At 34.6% G+C, this 21,751-nt stretch overlaps 1 pseudogene; it reads left to right on the forward strand.

The window, feature by feature from the left end:
• The first annotated feature begins 12,528 nt into the window (after positions 1-12,528).
• LOC147493601 (uncharacterized) lies at positions 12,529-13,331 on the forward strand (annotated as a pseudogene).
• The last annotated feature ends 8,420 nt before the right edge of the window (positions 13,332-21,751 follow it).

Below are 21,751 nucleotides of genomic sequence, written 5' to 3' on the forward strand. Positions count from 1 at the left end.
TTGGGCATCCTAAAAAAGGGTAGGCCAATAAAATCCACATTGAAGAACTTTAGCGGCTGTTTTCATTCCACTAAAGTGGCTACCACACTCTTTGTCATGGCGAGCGATAGAACTTCATTATATTCCCTTGGGGAATGCAGCGGCGAATAATCGATCCGCACAATACTTAAAAGGTAGGGCTCATCCGGTAGTATAACTTGACTCGGCCAAGAACTTCTTACGTTCATTTCTTGACCAATTATAAGGCATAACATCAGCCGCTAAATAATTTCACGATGTCCATACCATGGTGATGAAAAAATAGCATCTGAGATGCTCATCGGGGAAAAGAGTCCGGTATGGACTCGGAATCACTACTATCGTCATTTGTAAGTCTAGATAAGTGGTGCGGCAACTCGTTTTCGACCCCTCTTTTTGTCCTTTATTTCTAATATGAACTCTTGCGGGGAGAAGAATCCGTGGATTAATCTGCCTTAGCATCCTTCTTTGCAAGAAGGTACCTAAAAACTGCATGGTTCGTGTAAACTAAAGTTTTAGAACCAACCAAATAAGGGCCGAAACTTATCTAAAGCATAAATGTGACTAAAATTCTTTTTTAGGTAGTTGTATAATTCCGTTGGCGTCGTTTAATGTTTTACTAGCATAATAAATAACAGTGGACTTATTATCTAGTTTACGTCCCAAAGGCGGCACCAACGACATAGTCACTAGCATCACACATGAGTTGAAAGGTTTAGACCAATCGGGGAGGCTGTATAATAGGTGCGATGGTTAGGGTGACTTTTAAGGTTTCAAAAGCCTGTTTACAGTTAAAATTAAAATCAAAGATTGCATCCTTCAAAAGCGAGGTTAGTTAAAGGCCTAGCTATTTTGAAAAATCTTTAATGAAGCGCCTATAAAACCTGCATGGCCTAGAAAGGCTCTAATCTCCGGACGGTCCGTGGTTTAGGTAGAATTAAGCTATCTTATCTAGTTTGGCTTTATCTACTTGATGCCATCACTAGATACAATATGACCTAGTACTATGCCCTTTTGACCATGAAATGACACTTTTCCCAATTTAAAAGCGAGGCTCTTTTCTTCACACCGTGTCAAGACCTTAGGCGAGGTTAGACAAGCATTCGTAAAGGAGTCTCCATAGATAGAAAAATCATCCATGAACACTTCCATAAAAGCTCTACCATGTCACTAAATATATGAAGCATACATATTTGGAAGGTACGGGGGCATTACAAAGGCCAAAAGGCATTGCGTTTATAGGCATATGTTCGAAGGGACATGTGAAGGTTAATCTTTTCTTGGTCATCAATATCAATAATAATCTGAAAATAGCGGAGTAGCCATCAGGAAAACAATAAAAGGCATGACCAGCTAGGCGTTCTAGCATCGATCTATAAATGGTAAGGGAAAGTGATCCTTTCGTGTCATAGCATTTAAGCGTCGTAATCAATCTGATTCTCCATTTCATAGGACCTTGAGTGACAACATAGTCACCCTTCCCATTACGATACCATGGTAACTCCCGATTTCTTAGGAACTACATGAATGGGACTTACCCATTCTCTATTGGAGATTGGGTATATAATATCCGCATCGAGTAATCGCAAGACTTCTTCCCCTAACCACCTCTTTCATGGCGGGGTTCAAGCGTGGCTGAGGTTAGCGAGAAGTCTTGGCGTTATCCTCAAATGGATCGATGAGTGCAAACATTAGGGTCAATTCCCTTAATGTCGGCTAGGGACCAACCAATCGCGGACCGATGTTCCCTAATCACCCTTATTAAACATGTCTCTTCATCCTTAGTTAACAGAGAAGATATAATTATCGGGTGACTACCATCGGATCAAGTTGAATATATTTTAACTCGGGGAAGAGGTTTAAACGGTGTGGGCCGGAATGTCCGTTGATGTTTCATAAGTGTCCTTATCTTGCGTAATGAAGACTTGCTTAGGTAGCAAATCTTCGTAATCGATATATGGAGCAACCGGCGGGTCTACAATTGGTGTGGACTCGGGATGGTGTTGACTTCCTATAAGTAGGAGTCATTTACAAAATCTGAAGTTCAAAGAAAGGAATTTGTACATATTGTTTTCAGGAAGCGTGTTGTTAAAATAATCTTGAGCTAAACTCTCGATCATGCTAACCTCCCCATCTACGGGCGAATCGGTAAGCTGTTTCATCATTTTAAAACATTTACCTCGGCGGAAAGATGGCCAAAAGATAAGGACATCTTTCCATAGCGACAATTTATAAAGCGCGTTGGCGGTTGCCAAGAAGAAGGGCGTCTAAGATGATCGATCTGAGTCATTAGCGACTTACGTATCGAGGATAACAAAATCAGCGGGATAGTAGAAATCCTGAACCTTAACAAACGCGTTTTCCACTACACCTTTAGGATACTTAATTGACACGTAAAGCTAATTGCAGCGTTATTTTTTGTAGGTTGCATTTCCTGTAGACCTATTTGTTTATACAAGTATCACGGGGAGTAAGTTAACACTTTCGCCCCGAGGTCTAATAAAGCGATTAAAATCGTGTGTGGGAATCTCTAAGGTGCATTTTCTGATGAGGGGGGCGACCGGGGTCCTTGTACTTAACAATTCCATTATTTTTTCGGATAAAGTTGGGAAGCTGTTGGAGTTAAAAAAGCGTCTTTAGGTATGTTGGTCTTATGCCTAGTAGTGCACAACTCTTTAGAAACTTAAGCGTGGTTAGGTAGCTTTTTTAATAGCCGAGAAAAGGAAGGTTTATCGTTAGATTCTTGAAAAGCGTTCCTAATTTCCTCAAAGTTTGTATCCCTGGTTAGCATGGCCAATTTTTGAGGAGCGGTGGTTTAAGCTCTATATTTAGCATATGGCTCTACTGGCTGTGTAACCTTGGCTTTTCGGTTTCTTTGGTTGTGATTTAAGCGGTACCTCTACCGTGGTAGGCTCCTCGGTTTCTATTGCGGTATCTAGTTCGATATCTGGTGTAGGAATCTTGATGGGGGTAACTATAAAGTAGTTACTTTGTTATCAACCACTCTTCGAGCGGAGTGGTGATGGCATTTAGGTCACCTACAATTGTAGTTTCCGTACTAGAATTACCGTTTACCTCAAATTTTGTGTTTCTTTGTTTTAGGGTTTGGTATCGCTTGTCACGGAAACCGCCTTTTGGTTGGGCTTTCGCTTGGGCTAACTGTTATATGCCACGATTTATGGATTGTAAAATCTGTTGGTTTGATTGAGTCATTGTATGCGGAAAAGTTGTTGGGTAACTTGTATAAAAAGGCGTCGATCACGATCGGTTGTGTAGGTGTAGTAGTCGGTGGTGCATTTGGAACTATCTCGTTGATTATTTATGGGTGGGTTGTGATAGTTATTATTATTAACCAGGAACGATACCTCTATTGGTATTATAATTATTATAATTATTCTGACCTTGTGCTTGACCTTGTCGTGGTTTAAGCTTGGTTGTTATAATTATTATAATTCCCTTGACCTTGTCCTTGTCCTTGTCCTTGCCTAGGTGGAGCTTGGTTATAATTGTTTGCTTGCCTAACGTTTTGATTATTATTACCGGAGGTGTTACTTGTTGATTATTTCTCCAATTTGAAGTTGGGATGTTGTCTCAAGGGGCGTTAGGAATAGGATAGTTATTAATAGAGTAAACATTATCTTGTTCGGTGGTTGTTGTTCATAAGCTAGAGGACAATAATCGTCGGGGTGGTGCTCTGGACTCAAACAGAAATTACATGGGTTGGAGTTTACATTCATGGCGGGGATAGGCTTTTGTTGGCGAGAAATAGCCTCTACTTTTTTTAGTTAGAGATTCAAGTAAATTTTTAAGTTCGGATCGGTTTTCTTCTCAAACGGCCTTTGACTATTGAAGAAGAACTAGGCTGGCCGGGGGATATCATCACTACCCCCAATTATTATTCCGTTTAGTTTGGTCTTCTAAAATTTGTAAGCCTCAGGGGCTCCTTTACTTAGGAAACTACCCCATTCATTATGTCAAGGACTTCTTTATGGTGGTGTAGAAGACCTTTGAAAAAGCCGCGAACTAGCGTGTCTTTAGCTAAGTTATGATGTGGACACTCTATAAGGAGAACGGTGAAATGATTCCATGCCTCGAGAAAATGATTCATGAGGATTACGCCGGAAAAAATGAATCTTGGAAAGCATCTCATCCGTCTTTAGGGGTGGGTAAAATGTTCCATAAACGGTGAACAAGTTTAGCCCACGAGTCCCGTAATTAGGCTTAGGCAGTTAACAAGGCCGCCTTATTGGCTAATGTGAAAGGGAATACCCCGGTTTAATTTGTTCGCACCTAAGTAGGATGATGGAATGTTGTAAGGACTTGTTCAATCCACGCGTAATGGCGATAAGGTTTTTCATGGTCTAACCCATGAAAAGCGGGTAACAAATTAAATATGTTTGGGGATTCAAAATCCCTAATTGGGTCCGCTAGAGCGATGCAAGATTTGGGCTATCGCTCAAGGCTTTGTAAAAGCGGGAGAGAGGAGTCTCTCTTTCTTCACCATTATGTAGGAGGGTATGGGTGTGTGTGATAGTAGCTAGAGGTGTGGTGGGTGGTGTACTAGATAGACTTGTTTGTTGCCGTGTAATTACGTTTGTTGTTTTTGTTCGACCAGACCTTAATCTCATGCAAGACTAAGTTGAGCTTAACTAAACATGCAACACTCTAAAACAATTACGATATACTAGTAGAAAACCTCTAGCGGAAATCGCGAGGTATGGAAGAAAGTAATACCGATAAGCGTCCTTGCTTCGCTTTATGAATAGCGTCTTTGTTGCGTGTTAGGTGTATATAAGAGATTAGAACAACGAAAAACTTGACAACTTCGAAGTTCGAATCAAACTTTGTGGAAATTCGAAAATTTCAGCTAAGGCTGCATTTCCTGATGCGAAAAGTCGCTTTCGATGTAAAGTCGAAGTTCGGTGTTTGGCCGGGTCGCTGGTATGAAGCTGGCGCTAATGGTAGATGAAATTCCAGTAACTTAGCTGGTTGGCTCTCTTGAAGCCTTGGTGCCGCTCCAGGTATTTTCTCGCGGAATTTGTCAAAGCTGAAATGGGCAACCACGGTATGATGAAACAAACAAGGGTGGGTGGGTTTAATGGGACTTAAAATGACTACTTCTATTATGAAAACAATGCTAAAGTGCAACTAAGATGGTTTGAGCCATTTGATAAATGAAAAAATGTGAATAGTTTACCTCTGAAATGAGCGATGAATTCAAAGCGTAAGTAAACTAAAACCGATCTTTTAATCTCATTATCAAAGCTTCTACTCTCGATTTAATTGCACTAGCTAAGGAGTAGGAAGTTCGTTCCACTCCTAGTTCTCTAGCATGGATTGTTTTCTAAGTCTAAGAAATCAGTCTTAAGTCTAATGAGAGCTTTTACGAAATGTTATGCTAACAAGACGTTAATTTAAATAACAAGATATAATAAATAACAAGATAAAATATAAACTAAAGTTAATCTACTAAAAGCTACGAAAATCGATTGTTTGAATCTAGATAAAGAAATAGAGGGAATTAAATCCACCTCGAATCCAACTTAATAACCTAGTATAGATTGTGGTATCTCGATTCTTACGTTTTCGGCAAAAGAATTTCGAGTCTAATCCCAGTGTTCATGACATTTCTACCAAGTACTAACTAGCATATGAAGTAAGCCCCACCCATTCTCATGGCGGCACACGACCTTCTAGAGTGGAATAGATTCTACAATGGCGATTCTATACTAAACAACTAAAGTTTTCATCAAGGCTTCATCAACCCCTCTAATGGAGGTTTTAGCCTTGAGTCATCAAAACATCATTTCCCATATTATTATAACTAAACATAATATCAAGATTGAAATTTACTTAATCTAAACTAAACAATGATTAAATTCTAACTAACAACTAAGAAATGGTAACCAACAATAATTAAAACTAGATCTATAAATTGAAATACCACAATTGAAATTGCTAAAATAACTATTTTTATTTATCTAATCAATCAAGAATAATGATTCAAAGACTTAATCTAAAACAAGAATTGAAAATGGAACTAAAACTTAATTTAATTAATGAAAACAGATCTAGATTTATCTATATTATTTTAGGTCTAGCTATGTTGGGTACAATTGAATATTAAGATACTACTTAACCTAATCCTAACTATATTGGTTTGTAGGAAAGCGTAATTATTACCTAAAGCTAGTTAAACTATGAAAATAATAAAACTAATATTAAAACTATTAATGGAGAGAATACTAAGGAATTCGAATCCCCCTGAACTATTGTAAAGATTATCCTAATTCAATTAATTCAAAATTCTCCTTTTATTACAAGTAGTACGGGGAAGGGTAACCTAGCTTTCGAAGATGTGAGCGTTAAACTCTTATATAATCTATATATTGGTTTGATTGAATTTCAAAGAAACGAGAATATAAACTCTAGCAAAAATCGTCTTCTTTACAAGCATGACTTCTCATAAGTTTATGTAAATGATAAAAGCGATGTTTTGATAAGAACATAATATTAATCAATTATAAAAATACTCAAGTCATGGCATAACATGCAAGATATAATCAATGAAGGTAAACCACTAATATCGAGGAGAAATCAATGGGTTATTCATTGGAGTTGAGAACAATAAACACATTAAACAAAAAAAACCTATGCAATTTAAGGTGTATACTAGCAAAGTCGGTAAAATCTTTGGGTGATGATACAGAAGTCTCGAACCCAGCAAAGATCAAAGGGATCTCATTTAAAGCGATAAAAAAAAAAAAAAAAAACCTATGAGGGGCTTCATTAAGCCACAGCTTGATTTAATCATAATCATAATAAGACAAAAACTAAAGTAAGAGATAGATAAACTCATTGTTACGATGAGTTTGTTTCTTCCTTGCTCCAAGCTCTCCCGGGCTTCTTGAATCGCTCGGTGTTGCTCCAAACCTCAACCTCACTTAAGATATCACCTATTTATACCGTGGGTTGAGTCTCTCTCTACTTCACTTTTCGAGGCTCCCTCTCTTCTTCTTCTCTTTCTCTCTTTACTCTGTTTCTTTTCTATCTTTCGTGTTCGAGGCTCCCTTTAACTTGTTGGTTTTCTTGGTTTATATAGAGGCTTTGATTAGGGCATACAAGCCTTTTGAACTCCTTTTAGAAAACTTCCTTTCCGGTGTTTTAATCACTTTTGGAACTGTCTAAATCGAAGTTCTCGGAAGCGGTGGAGATAAGTTGCAAAAGGTCGGAATAACACCAAATTGCGATTTTAGTGGGGCGCGGGCGCACTTTGTCATAGACTTCTTCAGGTGCGGGTGCACTCTGACCTCTTGACAACAGTACCTCAACTTTTTGCAATAGCTTTATAATGTTTTTTGTAGTCTCTCTATAATCAAGATGTGAGAATCTCACAACTCCGTAAAGGCCTTAGTCTCAGCCCGTTTCTTCATATTTGCGTTCATTTTTGTAAAACCAAGGAAATAGTCTAATCAAAGGAACTTATATTAATTAACTAGACAATATAACATAAATATGGGCATACATGTATAGCATTTATGTGCCTATCAAATACCCCCAAACTTACATTTTGCTAGTCCTCGAGCAAACTAACTCTAAACTAATAACAAAAATTAAAAATCCTAACTCATTTTCATTAGGAATCGATTACACTTAGCATGTGTAACAAGCCTTTTAAACCTTAGGTTTACCCTAGTGGACAAGTTTAGTCTCGTGAGAGTTTTCAGAGAAGATACTCACAAACTTCATCTATACTATAATGACTAAGAAGTAACAACAATGTTTCCTTAATTCAATCTCAGGTGTCTATACATCTCACTAGCAAAGAATAAAGAATACTAATTTTAAAACCTAAGTTAATATATGCATAATAATCAAATATTCTAAAAATAAATAAACATGCAATGAATAATACTATGAAATGAGTGGCAGGTCCGTTTATGAAACTTTTGGAATAGCGTCCCTAAGTAGGTCCTCACAAATATGTCAAGACAAAAATACTCTGATTTTTCCACTTTCGTGGTTTTGCTTTCTCCGAGGTGTGTAGTGGGCAACTTTTTTCCTCCTCAATCTCAATGATATCCAAAGGAGCCAAGGTCGATCAAACACATTTGCCACTTACTATCACACCAACCTATTCCTAATTGAGCTAAAAGGTCTTTATTAGGTGTTATGGATGGTTTAGGTGATAGTTTAAGAATAAATTTAATGGATAAACAAAATAGACAAGTCTGAGAAAATAAGGTCTTTAAATTATGTAACTAGAGAAAGCCTTGTTCTTACTTTGCTTCTACACTTTGTTTCCATCCTTAACCCTTTTGTTTTGGCTTTTAACTCCTTTGATTTTGTTTTTGGAGTTCTAACTTTTTTATTTTATTTCTATTCATTTTTTTTTTTCTTTAGATGGAAACTTTCTTTTCTTTATTTTTCTTTTGAAGCAACTAACAAATTCTTAGTTTTCCACAGGTTTTTCTCATTTCTTTTCTTCATTTCATCCTATTTCTCAAACTTATCAAATGGGTAGGCTACTTTTATTCTATTATTTTTCTTTTATATAGGGTAAGAAATTTGCAGTTTATGAAAAGGTTAATGAAAGGCTCGATTAGGGGTGATTAAGCGGAAAAAAATATTCTTTAGGTTGGAATTTTTGGCTATATCGATCGAAAGAGGGCCTAAATTCTCGCTTAGGATATGGTATGGTGATCAAGCAAGTGGACGTGTGATTTCTCTACTCGGAATTAACTTTTCCATTGTGTCATCACTCAGATAACAACTTATATGAGGGTTTTAGGCTAGATTATCACAGGATATGTAACATTAAGCACTCTAACCTAGGTCTCAGAAAAAAATCTGCCAAATACAATCATGATGTTCATGCAAGACATTTATGAAAAGATCTGGGAGACTATTACCTATATATTAACCTAAGTTTCTAATAACTACTCTTAATTCTAATGCTAAATGAGACTTCTAGACTATAATCATCATAGAAAGGGAAACAATACCACTATCCCTAAGTGCATAGTATAAGATTTATTTTTTGCTAAACAAAACATTTTGGTCCCTCCCCCAAACTTATTTTAGACATTGTCCTCAATGTTGACATATATGCTCAATTCCAAAAATTAATAACATGGACAAGTAAAAGAATAAGAAAAGAAGTCACCAATAGCTCCATGAACAAAAAATAAAGGTCGAGTCACCTGTAGAAATTAGTACCTTACCAAAGATATAATAGTGATAATATATATAAGGAACCAAATTACTACAACGACTAACATGTGTCCGTATCTCATTCCATAAAGTTACCGTCTCCAAAAGGCAGAGAAAAGGTGCTAAAGTAGAATGCATGAGATGTGTGCACATAATACTCAACAACAAAAACAAAACATGGGTTGCCTCCCATGGCTTCAGATTAACGTCTTTAGCAGACTAATGCTTCACACACCCAATTAGGTGGATTAGCATTACCATATGAATGCATGCAATGTCATGCAGATAATCAAATATTCAAGCTTAAGCAAAAGATCATGTGATGCTCAATATAAACACTGCTACCCCAAATTTATGCAAAACAATATTTAAACATACCATGTATCACCTAATAAGATATGCAAAAGCAATAAATGGTAGGTGAACATGAGACAATGCATCTAACAAATAGTAATAATGTCATCTTGTCTTCGCAAATTAGATAACACTTTCAAATCATCTTTTCTTACCCAAATAGCATGAACCTTAGCTAAATGGTATCTAGGTTGTGTATGTTTATATTTCACTCCCATTTTCTTACCATAATTCCTAGGTAATTTATAATCACATCTTATAGGTATATTAGATAGACTAAATATAACAACATCATTAGCATGGTTATGAGATGGAGCACAAGATTGTGGAACCTGGTTCAAAATGATATCGGGTGGTCATGACTAGTGGTTTTACACCAAACCTGAGAATTGCTTCTTCTAACATGACAGTGATTTTTAATATGACCTACACCACCACAATAATAACAAATAATAGTAAGTAGTTGGTTGTCTCTCATAGGTATCTAGTGCCTCTCTCTTGACCTCTTTCATGTTTAACGTATTTTGCATGTTCAATGTATTTTGCTCCATTTGAGCAAGAGTGTGTGCTATAGAAGATGAAATTGTAGAAGGATTGTATGTGTTATAACTCTACATTTTTTTTAAAAATTAATGAAAGTAAATCGACAATCCACACAAACAATATCAAACAAATATATCAATTCCAATTTAAAAATGCTATGTTTAATATTGTTGCACCTAAACCCAAATAACATGATTCCCAATTCTTGTGCAAAAGCATCGTCCTTTCGATCCGCGTGTCAAAAGGTTTTTCCTAATGAGCGGGCTTAACTTGTCCTAATGCAAAATGTCTAGGGCTAGTTAAGGTGAATTATCCTTCCTAAATATAAGAAAAACAAAATGAAAACAAACACACACAACACAAACCAATTCAATCCTCACAAGTCGAAGTGTACCTCCTTTGTTTCACCGTGTCCTACAAGATTTGAATACCATACGAGCACGGTTCGATCCTACACAACAATTGGAGGTAGCTTTGTAAAAAATCAGATGCCTCAAGTATAGAAGTCAAGGCGGGCATGCTCGGCAAACACTGCAATAGACTGTGGTAAGCTCTATGTGTTTAATTTGCAGAAAATGAGAGAAAGAAATAAGCGGTAGCGCTTTCTCAAGGCAAAATAGGTGCATGTGCATTCTAGGTTCCCTCACAGTGTATCTTGTAACTTTCGAGAGAGGTTCCTACAGATGTCGAGGGACCTTATTAATGTGGTCGTATACAAAAAAATCTAAAAAGATATTTAACTATAAATTAACAAAAACTACAGCTAAACTAAAAACGAAAAATAATGAATTACGTAAAGTAAGATTCTAAGACTCAATTGTACCACTGCAATTCCCAGCAGCGGCTCCAAAAACTTGATAGGAATTTAACCGACCTAAATTAACAGGCTAATTAAATCTTATTTTACTTATACTAATACTCGAAAGCGCATGAGGTCTATTGTAGTAGGTGTGCAAATACGAGGTCGATCCCACAGAGAATGCGTGTTAGGTACAATTGAATATTAAAATACTACTTAACCTAATCCAAACTATATTGGTTTGTAGGAAAAATAATTATTAACTAAAGCTAGTTAAACTATGAAAATAATAAAACTAATAATAAAACTATTAATGGAGAATACTAAGGCATTGAATCCACCCTAACTGTTATGTAAAGTTATCCTAATTCAATTAATTCAAAGTCCTCTTCTAATTACAAGTAGCACGAGGGAAAGGTAACCCTAGCTTTCTTGAAGATGTGAACGTTGAGCTCTTATATAATCTATATATTGGTTTGATTGAATTTTAGCAAATGAGAATATAAACTCCTAGCAAATATCGTCCTTCTTACAGCACGACTTCTCATAAGTTTACGAAAACAATAAAAATGATGTTTTGATAAGAACAGAATATTAATCCAACTATTAACTAGTCAAGTCATGGCATAACATGCAATATATAATCAATGAAGGTAAACCACTAATATCGGAGAAATCAATCGGGTTATTCATTGAGTTGGAGAACAATAAACACATTAAACAAGTAAAACCTATGCAAGTCTAGGGCTTCATTTAAGCCCTAACTTGGATTTAGCTACACATAATCATAATAAGACAAAAACTAAAGTAAGAGATAGATAAACTCATTGTCACGATGAGTTTGTTTCTTCCTTGCTCCAATACTTCTTCTTCGAATTGCTCTGTGTTGCTCAAACCTCAACCTCACTCAAGATATCACCTGTTTATACCGTGGGTTGAGTCTCTCTCTACTTCACTTTTGATCTCCCTATCTTCTTCTTCTCTTTCTCTATTTACTCTAATGTTTCTTTTCTATCTTCTGTGTTTTGGAGAGCTCCCTTAACTGTTGGTTTTCTTGGTTTATATAGAGGCTTTGATTAGGGCATGCAAGCCTTTGAACTCCTTTAGAAAGGTTCCTTTCCATGTTTTAATCACTTTTATAACTGTCTAAATCGAGTTTTGAGCGGTGGAGATAAGCTGCGAAAGGTTTGGAAAAACACTGTAATTCTGCGATTTTAGAAAGGGGCACGGGCGCGCTTTGTTATAAACTTCTTCAGGCGCGGGCGCGCTCTGACCTCTTGACAATAGTACCTCAACTTTTTGCAATAGCTTTATAATGTCATACACATGTTATTCCATATCTCGTTTTGTGTAGTCTCTTTTTAATCAAGACGTGAGAATCTCACAACTCCGTAAAGGCCTTAATCTCAGCCCATTTCTTCGTATTTGTGTTGATTTCTGTAAACCAAGGAAATAGACTAACCAAAGAAACTTATATTAATTAACTAGACAATATAACATAAATATGGGGATTTATGTGCTGATCACATTCCAAGGTTAAACACTAGAATACATGCTCCTGATGAGAAGAAACATTTTTTGCACTAATGCAATAATCTATCTGTTGGACTTTTGGCCTTGGGGATAATGGGCAACTTGGACACACAACCACCAATAGCACATATTTGTCATAGCCTGTGAAGGACCTGCCACCAGATGTGTTCTTGATTTATGTTGACTGTGGTTTATTTCACACTTCTGTTGTATTTTTAGCTGGGGATGTATGGTCATAGGATATGGAAAAAGGTCTTGGTTTATTCCCAGATGCAAGTTTCACTGGTACTGATACTGGGGATGCGGTCTCTGCTCTGTGGATTTCATGTAATGAATACGGCTCTAAGTTTGTTGATCCCCTCCAAGTTGTATCTGGAGCTACCCATACTATAATTGTTGCTCACAGTGGGTATGGGCTTTAGGTGTGGGGAAGAGGAAGTAGTGGTGCTCTTGGAAATGGTAATACAGCTGATAGTTATGCTCCCTGCAGTGTGATATGGCCAACACTTGATGAGGACTTCCAGGATGCTTTGGCGATTGCTGGTCAAGAAGCAAGAATACAAGATGAGCAACCAGGACGGATGGCAGAGATAGATAAAAAATAATTGTCTTTGGCCATGGAAGAGATTCAGCATCTTCGATCCAAGTTGACTCTAACTGAGCGCTATGTTAGCATACTACATGGCTCTATATTCGGTGGACTATCAAAATTCTTTAAGCATTTATTTTAATTATGAAAATTCTTTAAGCATTTGTTTTAATTATGAAAATTCATTTAGCATTTCCAAAGGAAGGTGAAAAGGACCTGCATGACGATGTCAATGAAGTGAAGTTGATTGGTGAACTAAATTGTGTTTGCACAATAGAATGATTTACCTTTTCAATACAAATGAAAATCTCCATTCATTTTATGCTTTTAATAAACAAACTAGTACGTTTTGTAGTCTTATATATTATGTTGGTGAAGTAGTGCCATGATGGTACAATTGTTCATATTAATAATGAATGAAGTATCGAGGTCTGAAATAAGTTTCCCTTTGCAAAATTTCAAAGTACTTTATTGGTTGAGATCAACATTATCTTACTTGCAGAGAAATTCAACTCTAGGTTGATCCTTTTGATGATTAAACTAAAGCCGGGGAAAGAAAAATAAGCAACAATCTAAGTCATTTGTGAAAGCCTTCTTTCTGGATCAAAGGGTTCACACCTTATACTGTAAATTTACAAACAACTTATCAAAAACCTTGCAGACTTTCATTAAAAAAAAACTCTCAGTGTGATTAAAAACAAAAAAAAGTGGAATAAACCAATTAATATGTAATTCATAAACACCAAAAAAGAAAACAAATATCTGATGGTTTATAAATCTTCTCCTTATCAGTTCATAAACCCCAAGAAAGAAAACAGATATCTTAGGGTTTATACTTTCATGAAAAAAAAAATAGCATAAGCACAGATATCTGAGTGTTTATACATCTTCTCCTTGTTAGTTCATACTAAACAAAATCTTTCCACCAAAGCTCTAAGCAAACTATTTTTTCTTGACAGAGGTTGCAAAGACTCATGCCCATAAGCTCAAGATCCTCTTCAATGTTGTCTCCTCTTGGTAAAAGCTCTAGACACATATATCTTACCTTAAATAAACTATTTTATAGTTTGAGATTACACAGTTGCTAAAAGTGGTTCTGTCGAGCTTAAAAAGTCCGTAATTCCTTTCGGAAGTTGGTCCTTGCTTCATATTCTCATTAAACAGAGCAAACACATAGACGTCCAATTCAGAGTTGGGTCTCATAGGTGTCCCCTTTTTCTGCATAGCCAACTTCATGAGATTTCTGCATAGCCAACAGAGATATTCATTGAAAAAAATTCAGCCAATAGAGATGGTGGGTGATTTTGGTCCTTGAGAGGTAAGTAGCAACTATAAGAAGAGTTTAGGCTTTAGCCAAAACTAGCTTTCGAACCCATCCTATGAATGGGTGCCCTTATATTTGTAGGAACCATTATTTTAGAATGTAAATTTCTACAAACTGTGAAAACCATGCGCAGCAGAATTAATGGGTCTCACGATTTTGGATTGGAAAACATACCTGTAGATCGGCTAAGATAACTCTGAGAATCAATAGCTATGAAATCAACAACCTCTTGATCTTACATTTGTATTCCTATTAATAGATTGGACGTTGTGTGGGCAACGATCTACCAACCCCCTTCTTTCTCTCTTGGCCTATCTGGCTCCACAAAGCTAGAAACGAATTCGGATCTACTTTTCTTGCCTCTCTTTTTCAACTAAATGAATAGTGTATTTAGTCAGGAGAGAAGGGTTTGTTTTTATAGGCTACAATAGGGACCATGATGAGAAATTAGGGTTGAGCCTCTTGACGGGCTTGGGCTTCCCATGTTTGCCTAGAACACACAACCCAAGTCCGTCAACAAATGACTTATTCCACTAAAGGCCATTGTTGCACTACTGCCCTAATCCCAAATTACGTGTCAGCATTTATGGGCTCCATATTATATGCTCGTTGATCTCCCCGTGTTTAAGATATCGAATGCTCATTGATTAAGTCAAGTTACTAACAACTACATTAATCAACTTCTTATGTCCTTGAGTAGTACCACTCAACCTCATTGTCATGTCGGATCAAATCCACCTGTAGGGTTTACATGACAATCCTTATGAGCTCCTCAAAAGGACATCATCAGCCCGACTTATTGTGGGACACGAATTCCTTCTATGATCAACAACACACCTTACATACAATGTCATTATCCAATCCATCGAGTTTGTTGATTCACAAATGAATCTCACTCATTGATGATTTAAAGCAATGTACAATGTACGTAAGTGCCCATTATTATATCCGGATTAAGAGGACAAACATCCATAATAACAGAGGCGTTTGTTCTCTTATATAGTCGATATAAAGAGAAACAACCTCACTTGGTCTGCTTTTAATACACACAAAGTGTACTAGTGTAATCCTATAGTCAAGACGGACTAATGCAGATTATACTACAACCATACCAATGGTTTGTCCAAATCCATCTAGGTTGTGAACGATTACTTATACTTTATAAGGTACTGATAATATGATCTTCTGTGTGTCACCACACACTATATCATCTATAACATAAAGTATTAGACACATGGATAAAACTAATAACATATATAATATGCATAACATTTGCCCATATGATTCTCATTCAAAAATATAAAAATTAGAGTTATTACAAAAGTAATGCTTTTAGTATATAACCCTATCAATATTAAATTATTCTAAAAAATATTAACAACTATGCATAGCTATGAGATATGAAAATTATATTAATCACTCATTCAAATTTCTTACACCACTCTCTATAAAAGGAACCACCAAACCTTGATAAAACCCATTGACTTCTTTTTGTTGTTAGGGTTTAATAATAGAAGTTTGATTGAAGTTTTATGAGAATGCCAAATGTAGCAAAAATAATATTGAAGCTACTTGAATAGCAAGACATTCCGATCATAATAAAAAATTATGATAAACACTACTTAAAATACAAAACTATATTTGTTGAGATATTTATTCCCCTACATATAATACAAACATGTTTTAGGGTTATTAGTTCAATGCATTTCCATCAAGTTTTTGATTTTCCATTAATTATTCTTTAAGATTAGTTCAATGTAGTAACGTTCCATCCAGGTTTCTAATTTCTCATTAATTATTCTTTGAGGTTAGTTCAATACAATAATTGCATCAAATTTCTGATTTCTTGTTAATTATTATTTGAGGTTAGTTCATGCAATTGCATCCACTTTATGATTTCCCATTTATTATTTATTAAGGATAAATCAAGTCTGGTTGCATCCAGGTTTTTGATGTTTTAAGTTAATTAGTCTTTGAGATTAGTTCATTGCTTTTGCATCCGGGTTCCAATCTCCTGTTAATTACTCTTTGAGGTTAGTTTAATACATGCATCGGTTTTGATTTCTCATTAATTATTTTTCTAGGTTAGTTCGATAGTTTATAATTTCTAGTTATTTATACTTTGAGGTCAGTTTTGAAGGGAAAAGCAGCATGGATAAATGTCACTCCAACCTGGAGAGAGACTAATTTGGGAGCAGATAGCTGTGCCAAACATGGGGCTACTCTAACTCAGGGAGACAATATATGGTGGGAATCTCGACCCTCTTTCATGAAAAATTTGGAAAACCACTATACTACCTATTTTCGATTTGTTAACTAGATAACCATATTCTAGTAATGGCCCTATATTCCTTTGTCTAATTCTATTTTGTTACATTGGATTCCATGTAACTCTTAATATTTTATTAATCAATTACCTTTAGCAAAAAAAAAAATACTTTGAGATCAGTGTGATACAGTTACATCCGACTTTCGATTTCCAGTTAACTATTCTTTGAGGTTATTTCAATGCATTTGCATCCAATTTCTGATTTCCTGTTAGTTAATCTCGAATTTTAGTTTAATGCAGTTGCATCCAGTTTCTGATTTTCAGTTAATTATTCTTTGAGATTAGTTCAATGCAGTTGAATCCAATTTCCGTTTTTATGTTAATTGTTCTTTGAGGCTAGTTCAATGTTTTTGCATCAAATTTCCGATTTTTCATTAATTATTTTTGAGTTTAGTTCAATGTAGTTACATCAAATTTATAATTTCCCATTAATTATTCACTTAGGTTAGTTCAGTGCAATTTTATCCATTTTTCAATATTTCGTTAGTTAGTCTTTGAGATTAGTTCATTGCATTTGCATCCAGTTTTCGATTTTCCATTAATAACTCTTTAAGGTTAATTCAATACATCTGCATCTAGTTTCTGATTATTTATGTTTTAAGGTTAGTTTGTTGCAATTACATCCGATTTCTAATTTCCTGTTAACTATTCTTTGAGGTTATTTCAATGCATTTGCATTTAGTTTCTGATTTCCCATCAATTATTCTATGAAATTAGTTCAATGAAGTTGCATTTAGTTTTTGATTTTTTGTTAATTATTTTTTGAGTTTAGTTCAACGCATTTTGCATCTAGTTTCCAGTTTCCCATTAGTTATTATTTGAGGTTTGTTTGATATATTTGCATACTATTTCCAATTTTTCGTTAAATATTTTTCAAAGATTTGCATCAAATTTCTAATTTCCCATTAGTTATTCTCTGATGTTAGTGTAATGCAATTGCATCCAGTTTCTGATTTCTAGTTAATTACTTTTTGAGTTTAGTTTATTGCATTTGCATAAAGTTTCTAATTTTATGTTAATTACTCTTTGAGCTCAGTTATATATTTGAATCTAGTTTTCGATTTTCTTTTAATTATCCAATGTGGTGTGTAATAACAACTTTTACTGATCGATCTATAGTGTCCTTGCAAACATGACATAAAAAATAAATTATGCTTGATTTACTATGTGGGATCATCGAAGATTATCTAATTCCCGATTTCCTATCAATTATTCTTTAAATTATATGCATGATTCACTATGTGGAATCTTCAAAGATTATTTATGAATGAGTGTTGTTATATTAATTATTCTGAAAAATATTTGCAAATATGCATAACTATTATATATTAATATTATATTGATCACTCATCCAAATTTCTTATAATGTGAAAACCTCACTCTCTATTAAAAAAAAACTCACCTTTGATAAAACCTTTCAATTCAATTTCATTTTGTTGTTTAATAATATAAGTTTGATTGAAGTTTTGTGAGATTGCCTAATAAGGCAAAGTTCATATATATTGAAGCTACTTGAATAACAAAGAGTTCTCAATCATACGGAAAGAGATAAGATAAACACCATTTTAAATGCAAAACTGTACTTATCGAGATATTCCCACAACATATAACCCAACTATGTTTTGAGGTTAGTTTAATGTATTTGCATCCAGTTTCTAATTTTCCGTTATTTATATTTTGAGGTTAGTTCAATGCAGTTGCATCCGATTTTCGATTCTTGTTATTTATTTTTTGAGGTTAGTTCAATGCAGTTGCATCCAGTTTTCAATTTCTCGTTAATTATTCTTTGCAGTTAGTTTAATACATTTGCATCCAATTTCTAATTTCCAATTTCCTGTTAATTACTTCTTTGAGGTCAGTTTAATGCATTTGCATTCAGTTTCTGATTTCCCGTTAATTATTATGTGAGATTAGTTTAATGTATTTGCATCCAGTTTCCGATTTCTGATTTCTGATTTCTCGTTTATTATTTGATTATAAGGTTGCATTTGCAACTAGTTTCCAATTTCCCGTTAACTATTGTTTGAGGTTAGTTCAATGAATTTGCATCTAGTTTTCGATTTTCCATTAATTATTTCTTGAGGTTAGTTCAATGTATTTGCATTCAGTTTATTTTTTGAGATTAGTTCAGTGCAGTTGCATCCGGTTTCCAATTTCCAGTTAATTATTCTTTAAGATTAGTTCTACATATTTACATTATGTTTCCAATTTACAATTAATTTTTCTTTGAGGTTAGTTCAATGGAGTTGCATCCAATTTTCGATTTGCCATTAATTAAATCTTTGAGGGTTAGTTCAATGCATTTGCATCCAATTTTCTGATTTCCCGACAATTTTTTTTTTTTTTTTTTTTTTTTTTATGTCAGTTTGATGTATTTGCATCTAAGTTTTGATTTCCCATTAATTATTCTTTGAGGTTAGTTTAATGCAGTTGTATCCATATTCCGATTTTCTATTAATTACTTTTTAAGATTAGTTTAATGCTTGCATTTGCATCTAGTTTCCGATTTTCGTTAAATATTATTTGAGGTTAGTTCGATGCATTTGCATTCAGTTTTCAGTTCCCCATTAATTGTTCTTTGATATTAGTTTCATTTAGTATTATATATATTTTAAAATATTTGTCATTATTGTTTTGCCGTTATTTTTTTTCATTTTATATTATATATTTTGTGATGTTATTTTTTATATAATTTAATTTTCCACATGTAATTTGTTTTGGTTTGGTATATAATTTATTTAAGTCCAATGTCCACTTTAACTGAATCTCGTTATTCCACCGATTATATAGCATTATAGAGTTGAAAAATTATATTATAGTCTTGAAAAATTATAAATTCATAAATTTAATTGGAATATGTCATAATTATTGTGGCCAAAATTGTGATTTTTGAAATCCTTACCTATAAATAAATGTCTAAATCCCACAGTGGATGACACATCAAATCGAAAGGGTTTTAGGAAAATCGTTTTCGGTAGAAACTATTGTTTTTAGCAATTTAGTTTTTTGTCTCATAATTTTTTTTTCGTAATTAGCTATATTGTTTAGAAAAAGTTGGAGACTCTGTGAAACTCTAGATGAGATTGTTTTTTCGAATTTAGCTAGAGTGTTTAGGAAAAGTTAGAAACTCTGTGAAACTCTAAATGGGATTGTTTTCTTATTTACATCATTTTTTTTTTATAATTAGTAATAGAGTTTAGAAAAACTAGAGTCTCTTCGAGTGTTCGAAAAAATAGATGGGTGAGGGTATAGCTATAATATATATCTAAGGAATTGGAATATGTCGTAACTATTGTGGTCGGAATTATGATTTTTGGAATTCTTAACTATGAATAAATATTTAAATCCCACAGTGGATGGCGCATCAAATCGAAAGGGTTTTAGGAAAATCGTATTCAGTGGAAACTATTGTTTTTAGCAATTTAGTTTTTTGTCTCTTATTTTTTTTCCGTAATTAGCTATATTGTTTAGAAAAAGTTGGAGACTCTGTGAAACTCTAGATGGGGTTGTTTTTTCGTAATTAGCTATAGTGTTTAGGAAAAGTTAGAGACTTTGTGAAACTCTATCCTACTTTTTTATAATTATTAATCGAGTTTAGAAAAAACTAGGAGTGTCTGCGAGTGCTCCAAAAAATAGATTGGTGAGGATATAACTATAATATATATCTAAGGATAAAGATAAATATTTGTTTCCTATTTTATCTCCTACTTTTTCTTAATTAGCCATGACACGTGGACACCCTAGAAACACTTCCTCAATTGAAGAGGGTAGAGCTATAATATATATAAGGTTTTCGACCTGGCCATATGGTCGGGGCTATTATTGTGTTTTACTTGATGGGAGTTTCTCTCGTTTCTAACAAAGGCAAGAAGTTTAGTAGGACGCACGACCCATTCAACATGTGTCATTAAGAACTAAATTGAAAATAGAATCACGATAATGATATAACATTTATTCCTTCAAGAGTCAGGCTCTTGATTATCTACTACTAACTTTCCACCACTAATAAGGAAACATTTATCTGGTTTTTGACAAAGGAGGACCACGAAACACCATGATAACAGGCCTGCTAACAACATCAGATTACCATTCACAAATTCGTTGCCTCTTCATCTATTGTTTTGTTTCAGATTTATTGTTGCCTATGTATGTCATTGCCAAAGTTATTCCCGTTATCAAACACAATAGATATACGCACAATGTGGTGATAAGGTAGTTCACTACATTATTTTGTAAAGTAAAAGTTTAAGAAGAATGTTTTCTTACATCCATTCATCCTCATAAAAACCTTGATGACTCACACTTTCCAGTATATAGATAATTATGTACCAAAACCAATATTCAATTCCATTTCTTAGGTATTATGAAAGGACTTTAAAGCAATCCAAAGAAGTCTAACTGTTTAGATATCTTTCAATTTTAGTCCTCCAGAAATTAGAGTTAGAGCATGTAACTTTTCAATAGTATGTATTCTGGATACGGTTGCTCATAAGTCACATTGTGATTAAAACTTAAGATCTTCACAAAAATGACAAAAAACTAAAAAAGGTCACTGAAAATCAAAGCCCAAGCATAGAACAGAAAACAAACTAAACACAATAGTTGCTAGAACTAAACAGCCCAAGCATAGAACAAAAAACAAACTAGACACAACAGTTGCTAGAACTAAACAGAACGGCAGTTAACATTCTGCAATTTCTAAGCCTTGACTTGGCCATAGAACTTGGAATTCTACCATGGCCAAACTTTGAGTAAGTGTGTGTCTATGAGTTTGAGCTTGATTTCCTCCAAGACCAGTCTTGAGGTCTACTTTAACAGTGATTGTCTCAGATTAATGACATGCTTCTTCGGTCACACACAACAACCCTTTATCATAAGGTAATTAGCTTTGACCACTCCATAGTGGGGAAAAACCTCCCATTGAGTAAGTGCATGCGTATCTATGAGTTTGAGCTTGATTTCCTCCAAGGCCAATCTTGAGGTCTGTTTCAATGATGGTGATCTGCCTCGGAGTAATGACACATTTCTTTGGTCCCACACAGCAACCCT

The sequence above is a fragment of the Coptis chinensis genome, chromosome 6 (assembly GCF_015680905.1).
Source record: "Coptis chinensis isolate HL-2020 chromosome 6, ASM1568090v1, whole genome shotgun sequence".
NCBI lineage: Eukaryota > Viridiplantae > Streptophyta > Magnoliopsida > Ranunculales > Ranunculaceae > Coptis > Coptis chinensis.